The following is an 8,095-nucleotide window of genomic DNA, read 5'->3' on the forward strand; positions in this document are numbered from 1 at the left end:
TTTCCTCAGGAGGTGATGATAGAACCCCTAAGAAGTAGTCCAAGCGAAAGGCCAAGTAGGTCACCAAAAGGCAGTAATCTCTCGGACCACTTATGGGGACCAGTGCCAAGGCACAATCCTCAGCCACACGGAAACATAGTAGAAAACAAAAAGTGTACTTTCAAAATCATTCACCTAGTTGCATTCAATTGGTTAAACGACATAGTTTAAGCTCTCAAGAACAGACACCCAAAAAAAAGAGTAAAGAAGACTCGTCCCATTTTGCTTCCCCGTTCTTATGCTGAAAGACATGAGAGAAATGTAGAAGAAGCCCCAAGCTCTTTGCCACCATCTTCTCTTATCCAACAATAACTTGCCATTCTAAAAGTGCACGAAGAAGCCACTAGGCCCAACATGCCACCCCAAGAGCCTATTGTGATCATGAGTGAAGCCCAAAGCCAATAACCCAGCCGGCCTTTGCCACACCAACTAAATCCCTTTGTCCCTCCTCAAGATTTGGTGGACCCACTCAAATTGGAAGATTTGATCGCTCGAGTCTAGACCCGTGCCTCTATCAAACCCTCATCTTTCCAAGAAGCATGCACAAGAATTTATTCCAGTCAATTTTGGGGAAGAGGTAGATACTGCAGCCAAACAGCAGAAGCAAGAAGCATTGTATAGCAAAGAAAATCCCTTTTAAGCCCCTCTGCTTAGAGGTACAGGATATGGATGCCACAACCAAGTGACGTCCCCACCACCACGAGTTAAAAAAGGGCCTTCTTCATTGCCTAAGCCGAAGTACACCTAAGTAAAAGAACACCTGAAGCAAGGGAGAGCGGGAAGATTATGAAATGGAGGCATACATCTCTTACCTCAACATCCTTTCTACCCAACTGATGGAGTGCAATTTTCATATGCAAGCTTCCACCAACAACTGACTATTGAAAAGACATGCCAGCATTACAAAATGAATCTCAATGCATAACTTATTGGTAGAAATGGATCAAATCACTAATAAGGAGGTGGAGCAAAGGCATAAGGGTATCACAGAAGCCATTAATTCCCTCACACAATAGGTTCAAGAACTTTTCCAGTAGCTAGAATCCCAGAGGCAAGAGGCAATAGAAGAACAAACTCTCCACACACGACTGCAAATCCAAGTGGACAGCCTCACGGAGAAGCACAAAATTAAGGTGGCAGAGTTGCAAGCTAAAGCATAAACCCAGTTGTTGTTGGATCTCCAAACAAAGCTCTCCAATGCCGAGGAGGATCATAAGGCCCCAAAGAACCGGTTAGAGAGATTAAGGCTACTATATTTAGGCTTAAAGCACAAATGTGGCATTGAAAGGGTAGCTAGTGCAAGCAAAGGATATCTATGAAATCAACTGTGATAATTACAAGATCCACCAATGTTGGCTAGCTATCTCATTACCGCTAGGACTTTTTGAGGTCCTTGGTTGATTGAGTACTTTTGTTGGCTCTGAGGAGGGTAATTTAGCTTTTCCCTTCCTATGGTCCTTGCCTCGTTTCTTATTTTTAACGCTCTTTTATAAGTTTATAATGCTTGGGTTGTAGACCAAGGACTAGATTAATCCTAATTTTGTTGGTTTGCACCCTAGTCACAATCCTCAGTGCCGCGGGTACTTCCTATTCTTTTTTAGACAATGCATGGCATATGACATTGATAATGCCAAAGCTTGCTAGTGGTGGTTGCGATGCAATGGTAGACTGATTTGAAGTTGTAGGCTTATGTGGGCAGTCATATCAAGTGATCTATACCACACTTGACGCACTAAGGGTGGTAGATTTATTATGATCACTTCTGGATTTGCCTTTATAGGGCATTCAGCCAAGGATCCCACTATGTGGGATCCTTGACATCTAAAACAAGTAAGAGGGCTCCCATTAGCCCATGATCTATAGAGGCTCCAATGACGTTTGCATTAAGATAGTTAATTATTACATATCCCACATCATTGGTCCTAGTTATCTTGAATGGTATTCACTTCAAGGCGGACTTCCACCAGGAATTGAATCCGAATAGTCAATGTAAAATTTTGGCATGCTAGGGGGCTCATCACGAATATGATTAGTATCAATTAGCTTTTTCGGCATGAGATCATCCGATGTTGTGTACAGGTTTCTTCCCATCGTAGGGTTCATTGATATGAGAGTAGCAAGGAGCATGTAGGTGGAGCTAGTAAAGCTGATGGCTCATGAGTTTCCGATAAAGAAGGCACTCCTATCATTCTTGCCATTTATTATGTGTGGTAGGTAGTTAGATGATTTATGATTTCCATATCTCCTACAATACCCACACCATTGGTTACCTCTTGCTCTCAAGATTGGGCACTCAAGCACCATGTGGTTTCTTTTGCAAACAACTCTTCCATTTTTCTAGTGTCTTCGCTTTTGACATTGGGTTTTTTTTTAACCAAGGAGTCTAATCTTCTGCTTTTTGTGGAAGGGATGCATGTAAACATCAAAATCTATCGTATCTATGCAACACTCCACTGGCGTTTGTGCCTTATGGTGGACATAGAAAGCATCATGCAATTGTTTACTTCTCAATCTCTCTAAGAATAATGAGATCAACATGGTTTGGCTTTTCCTCTGTTGTTCAAGTTCTTAAGGCAATTGATACACCATCTCTTATAGATTCACGCTCAAGCTTCTCTTGAATTGAGCTACGCTTGACACCAGTCTTTGAGAAGCCCACGATAAATGCTAGCTCGAGATCCTCCATGGTCCCTTTTTGTGAATCTTCTAGCATTTGAAACCACAAGAATGCAAGGCATGGATCTTAGTTCTAAGATCGGTGACTCTCTCAGCGGGTGAAAATTTATCTAAATGTGGCTAGGTGGCTATAGGGATCCCCTAATCCGTTAAACTTTGACACTAGCTTGGATATATGTGAGGCTCTAATATTGGGATGGTCATGATCATTCGTCTCTCATTCCTCTAATACCCATAGGTTGGTACTCCAACTGATGATTCTAGTAAGGGTTCTAGGAGCACATTGGCCATATATGTCATAGGCTATCCCACTAACTATTGGTAGGCTTGTAGCTCTCCGTTCATGTGTTACAGTCTCTCTATTTTGCATGCTCTTTAAGCTAGTATTCTAGTCTCTAAGGGAGTGGCTACCCTTTCTCTTTCAAGAGCGGCTACCATGGGGTCCTCTTGGAGGTTCAAGACCAGAAGAGGTAGAAACTTGCCTTGAGAAGCACTGAAGGGGGGGAGGTGAGAAGGGGAAACAAGGAAGAAGGAAAAAGAAAAAAACATAAAGAGGCACTAGACGGGGGAGGAGAGAGGGTGGACAGGAGGATGAAAAAAAAGGGGGGGCTAGATGGCCGAGGGTTGAAGGATAGAGGTCACATGCAAGAGGAAAGGGAGGGAGTAACATGCAAAAAATGAGAGAGAAAGAGAGTAGAAGGGGTGCATAGGCAAAGGGGAGGAGAGGGGGCGAAGGTTGGTAGGGGGAGGGAGGCGCTAGGGCACTGGGTCGAGTAGGGGAGGGGAGGGAAAAGGTGGGTAGGGGGGAGGAGAGGGTGATGGCAGGTAGGGTTCAGGGGGGAGAGGCATAATGGCACAGGGCAAAGGTGGGCAGGGGGAGGAGGGGGCAATGTGGGCAGGGGGAGGAGAGGGCAATGGTTGGCAAGGTGCAGGGGGGAGCTCATAGAGCGATATTATTGAGAGACAATGCATTATGTCTCCAGGTTGGTATCTTTGCATGCCATGATGCTAAAACAAATAATCTTTATCAATCCACTGACTGGTAGGAGCATCATGTTCCCTTGTTAGAGGTTAGATGTTAGAATGATGTGCTAACACATAACTATGTGATGGGTAAAGAATAAAATGCAGCTCTCTATTTTCATAGAATCACGGCGTGACCTTCATGATTTTAATCATTTATAGCCATAGCACATGGGAGAAGGCTCAATGGTGAAGGTTGGGATGTGTGCATATGAAGAATTAACTTTCGTGATTGTGCAGTCACGATGGTGATGTGATTGTGTAAAGATGACATGATAATCACGTCATGATTGGGTGGCATAATTGGTGACATAGCACTATGATTTTGAAGGTGCAATTGGTGATGTGGCACCATGATTTTTGAGGCATGATTAGTGATATGGCACCGTGTTTGGTGATGTGGCATTGTGATTTTTGAGGTGTGATTAGTGACATGGCACCGTGATTTTTTAGGCATGATTGGTGACATGAAATTGTGATTTTTGAGGTGTGATTGATGACGTGGTATCATGATTGGTGACATGGCACCGTGACTTTTTAGGCATGAGTGACATGGCACCATGATTGGTGATGTGGAAATCATGCATCATGATTCTACAGATTGTAGAATCACGATTGCCCTTGGATATGTTTGATCATTAGTTAATGCCATTGGCAGCTCGAATGTCCTTGTGGAGGAGGGATTAATTGTGGGTTGTGTTATGTTTGATATGACGTGGCTATGTAGTCATAGTATTGGGGATCGTGATTGTGTAGACTCCATAACCTATATTTTAGGAGGTGTGAAGGGAAGCATAGAGTTTTAAGAGGGGTGTCAAATGGAGGCCTCCAAAGAAGGAAAACATGTGAAAGATAAAGAAAACATGGCAGGTGATGTGATACACCTACTTGCCTTTTGATTATAGGTGTCTTATCAGTGTGAGTTTTTTCACTACATACACGTAGCTAGTCCTTCTCTCTCAGTTATGGTATAATTCATCTTAGCTTCATTGAGCTGTCAACTTGCAAAGCACATTGGGTAATCTAATTTATGATCCCCTGGCCTACTAGAACACAACCAATTATGAAGTTTGATGCATCGATATGCACATGGAACATGAGATCCCAATTTGGTGGTCTCAAGATAAGCGCACTAGCTAATGCCTTCTTCAATTCATCGTAAGCTTGTTGGTGACACTCTCTTGGTCCATTCAAAAAAACAATCAAAAGCTTATACAATGGCCTAGAAATATCAACATAGAACATGGTGAACCTCTAAAAATAGCCTACTTGTCCCATAAACCGTTGTGCTCCCTTGTAGTCGGTGGGTGGTGGTAACTCTAAAATGAGTTTTACTTACTATCATTTATGGCATTTCAAAGGGTTTAAGGATATACAATACAATTAACACTGTTCAAACACCTTTTTTAGGCAAGCGAGATGGTCTAGCCACCATTATGAATGTACATAGAGATCATCAACACCGCCAACCATTTTTGAAAGTAATCCTTGAATGTTGTGCTCATTAATCTCTGGGATGTTATGGGAGAATTGGTTAATCCAAATGGCATAACCTTATATGCAAAGGTTCCCCATGTGGTGGTAAAAGTAGTTTTATGTTAGTCTTCTAGTGCAATGTATACTTGGTTGTATCCTGAGAATGCATCCAAAAAACTATAGGCTTTTGTGCCTGCCAATCCTTTTCAAAACATGCTCTGTGTATGGAAATGGGTAGTGACTTATGTGGATTGCCGCATTCACCTTCTTCATATTGACACACACATGAAGCTTCCCGTCTTTCTTGGGTACAATCACAATTGGTGATATCCAACCCATGTGCTCAATTTCGTAAATGAAATCTACAACGAGTTTATCAATTTCCTCCTTTGCAATTGATGAGTATTTTGGATTCATTTGGTAAGAACGTTACTTAATTGGCCTTGAACCTTCCATGTGACAGAGATGGTGTATCGTACCACTTTTCAACAATACTCCCTTCATGTCTTTCTAGCTCCAAGAAAAAAACTAGTCCTTGAACTCTTTTTAAAAGAGTTAATGCCTCTTTCTCCTATAGGGTTAGGTCCATGGAAATGAAAATTGGTTTGGGATCTTCACCAAGCTCTGTAATATTCACCTCTTTCACCTCTGCAGCTCCATCATATGAGGTCTGTGTTTGATCACCCTTTGAATGTTAAGCCCATAGGTGAACTACTTTTCCTTCATTAATATCGAATGATTTGAAATGGCTTGGAACTTTCCACAAATCTGACTCCTCATCATTCTCCTCCTTTTTAGCCAAAGCTTTTTTTTCTTATGTTCCACATCAGTAGCCAAGGCTTTGTTTTGTTTCCTTCTTGCTAACCTTGTGAGCTTATAAGGGTATTAGATTACTTTTAGCTCTTGCAATGTTTGTAACATTACCTAGCTTAACTTGTCTCCCCAATTCTAGAGAATTCTTTGTGAATTTCAGTGGCTTCAACGTATCCAATTGTGCATCTGTGGTTCCTCGTCTAAGAATCTCACTACGATTAGCTCAATAACATCTCTTCTTCAACCATTTCTGAAATTTCAATATTGTGACTGAAATCGAGGCTTTTTTTTGTTCATCAAATTCAGCCTCTTGCTCTTTTAAAGAGCTTTTCCTCGCTAAGGGTCCCATCATGCATATTGTGATGATTGGCATCTCACATTTCACATCGCTAAGGGTCCCATCATGCGTATTATAGTGACTAGCATCTCACCTCATATCAGGTTTCACAAAATTCATTCTAATTTTTCTCATGACGTCTATTGTGGCTAATATGCACATCCAATTCTCACAAAAACCAACATCTGTAAGAGGAGCATACAAGATGTTCTCTTCATGTAATAGTTATAGTTGTTCATGGCTTGCACACATAGTTACAGCTAGGTGGTTCTATCTTTAGTGTCCCCAGTCGTATGCTAGCTTGGCACATCTCATAAAATCTCTCCCAAGAAACACATCATACAAATCTACATGTCTCATAAAATATGACCGTAAATGTATGGCACAGCAGCAATGGAAAGAGAAGCCTCCCATCTTTAAGTTTTGCAAAACTCCCACCATAGGTCGCAACATGGTACCGTTAGCCATTTTTACAATGAGGTTCATCCACTAAGATTGGTTTTCCCTGTTACTCCGACTTTGCCATCAAGGATCACAAGAGCTTAATAACCAAACCAGTCATGATGAAGAAGCACAATCTGTGGGCACGGGTCCGTCAACTAGCGTTTGTGCACCATTGAAAGTGTTGCATTCATGTCATCACTCTCATAATACGTTCCCATTTGATTAATTGGAATTTGGACGAGTTCGGGTAGGTCGCCCCTTCCTCTCTCTATATCTACATCCTCTTGAGAGGAAAAGGTCTTCCCTCATTAGTTGGAGGATTAGCTAGCATTCTACCTACCTAATCCTTTAATCCCCAGTTGGGGATTTCCTCTCAACCAAGTTCCAATTGACATCTTAATCTCTGCAGAGAGAAATGATGTTAGGTCGGCCACATCCCTGGGTGCTCAGTTTCGATCAACATCGTTACTGCATGATTTTAGAATAGGATTTGCTGAGCTATAAAGAGGATATTATACTCCTTCATCAAACATTCTCAAGAACATGTCACTCCTTGTACCTTCTTTTGAGTCAGTATCACCCTCAGCGTTTTGAAATAGTTTTTGAATTTTTGAATTTTTAGATTTTAAATTTTTTTTTCAATTAAAAAAAAAGGAGTCTAGATTAAAGGAAAAACGATGGAAAAAGCCAAGGGATGGCTCCTCGGCAGTGGCACCAAAAATGTTATGACTCACCCTAAACCTCCTTGAAACACATCCATGACTCACCCTAAACCTCCTTGAAACACATCCAAAAATGTTATGACTCACCCTAAACCTCCTTGAAACACATCCAAAAAGAGATTACCTGGTGAACCACAACTGTCGTGAGAGTCTTTCCAATGGCTGAGCTCGTAACCCTTGAGGTCTCCAAGCTCTACAATTCCTTGAGAAGTAATTCCACCATGCCTCTTGCGAGTGTTGTCACATCACCACGTTGTACTATACGAGTACTCGTTCCTCTCACCTCACTTCACTCACACACACTCACTAGCATGCATTAGGAAGAGAGATTAGCAAGAGCAAGACTCAATTGCACAATGGGAGAGTATATTGTATTATGAGAGAAATTCACTTATATACATGGCCATAAGTGTTCACACTCACTTAAATTGTGGTCGGTTGGGCACTTTAGGCTCATAAGAGGCCTAATGCTATTACAATGACTACTCTCATAATATATCCATGAAGTAAATCACTTAGGACTTCATCCTAACTTGCTACCATACACTCTTGAAGCAGGAATTGC

Source organism: Cibotium barometz, chromosome 45 (assembly GCF_041138505.1).
Source record: "Cibotium barometz isolate CiBa-2024 chromosome 45, ASM4113850v1, whole genome shotgun sequence".
Lineage (NCBI taxonomy): Eukaryota > Viridiplantae > Streptophyta > Polypodiopsida > Cyatheales > Cibotiaceae > Cibotium > Cibotium barometz.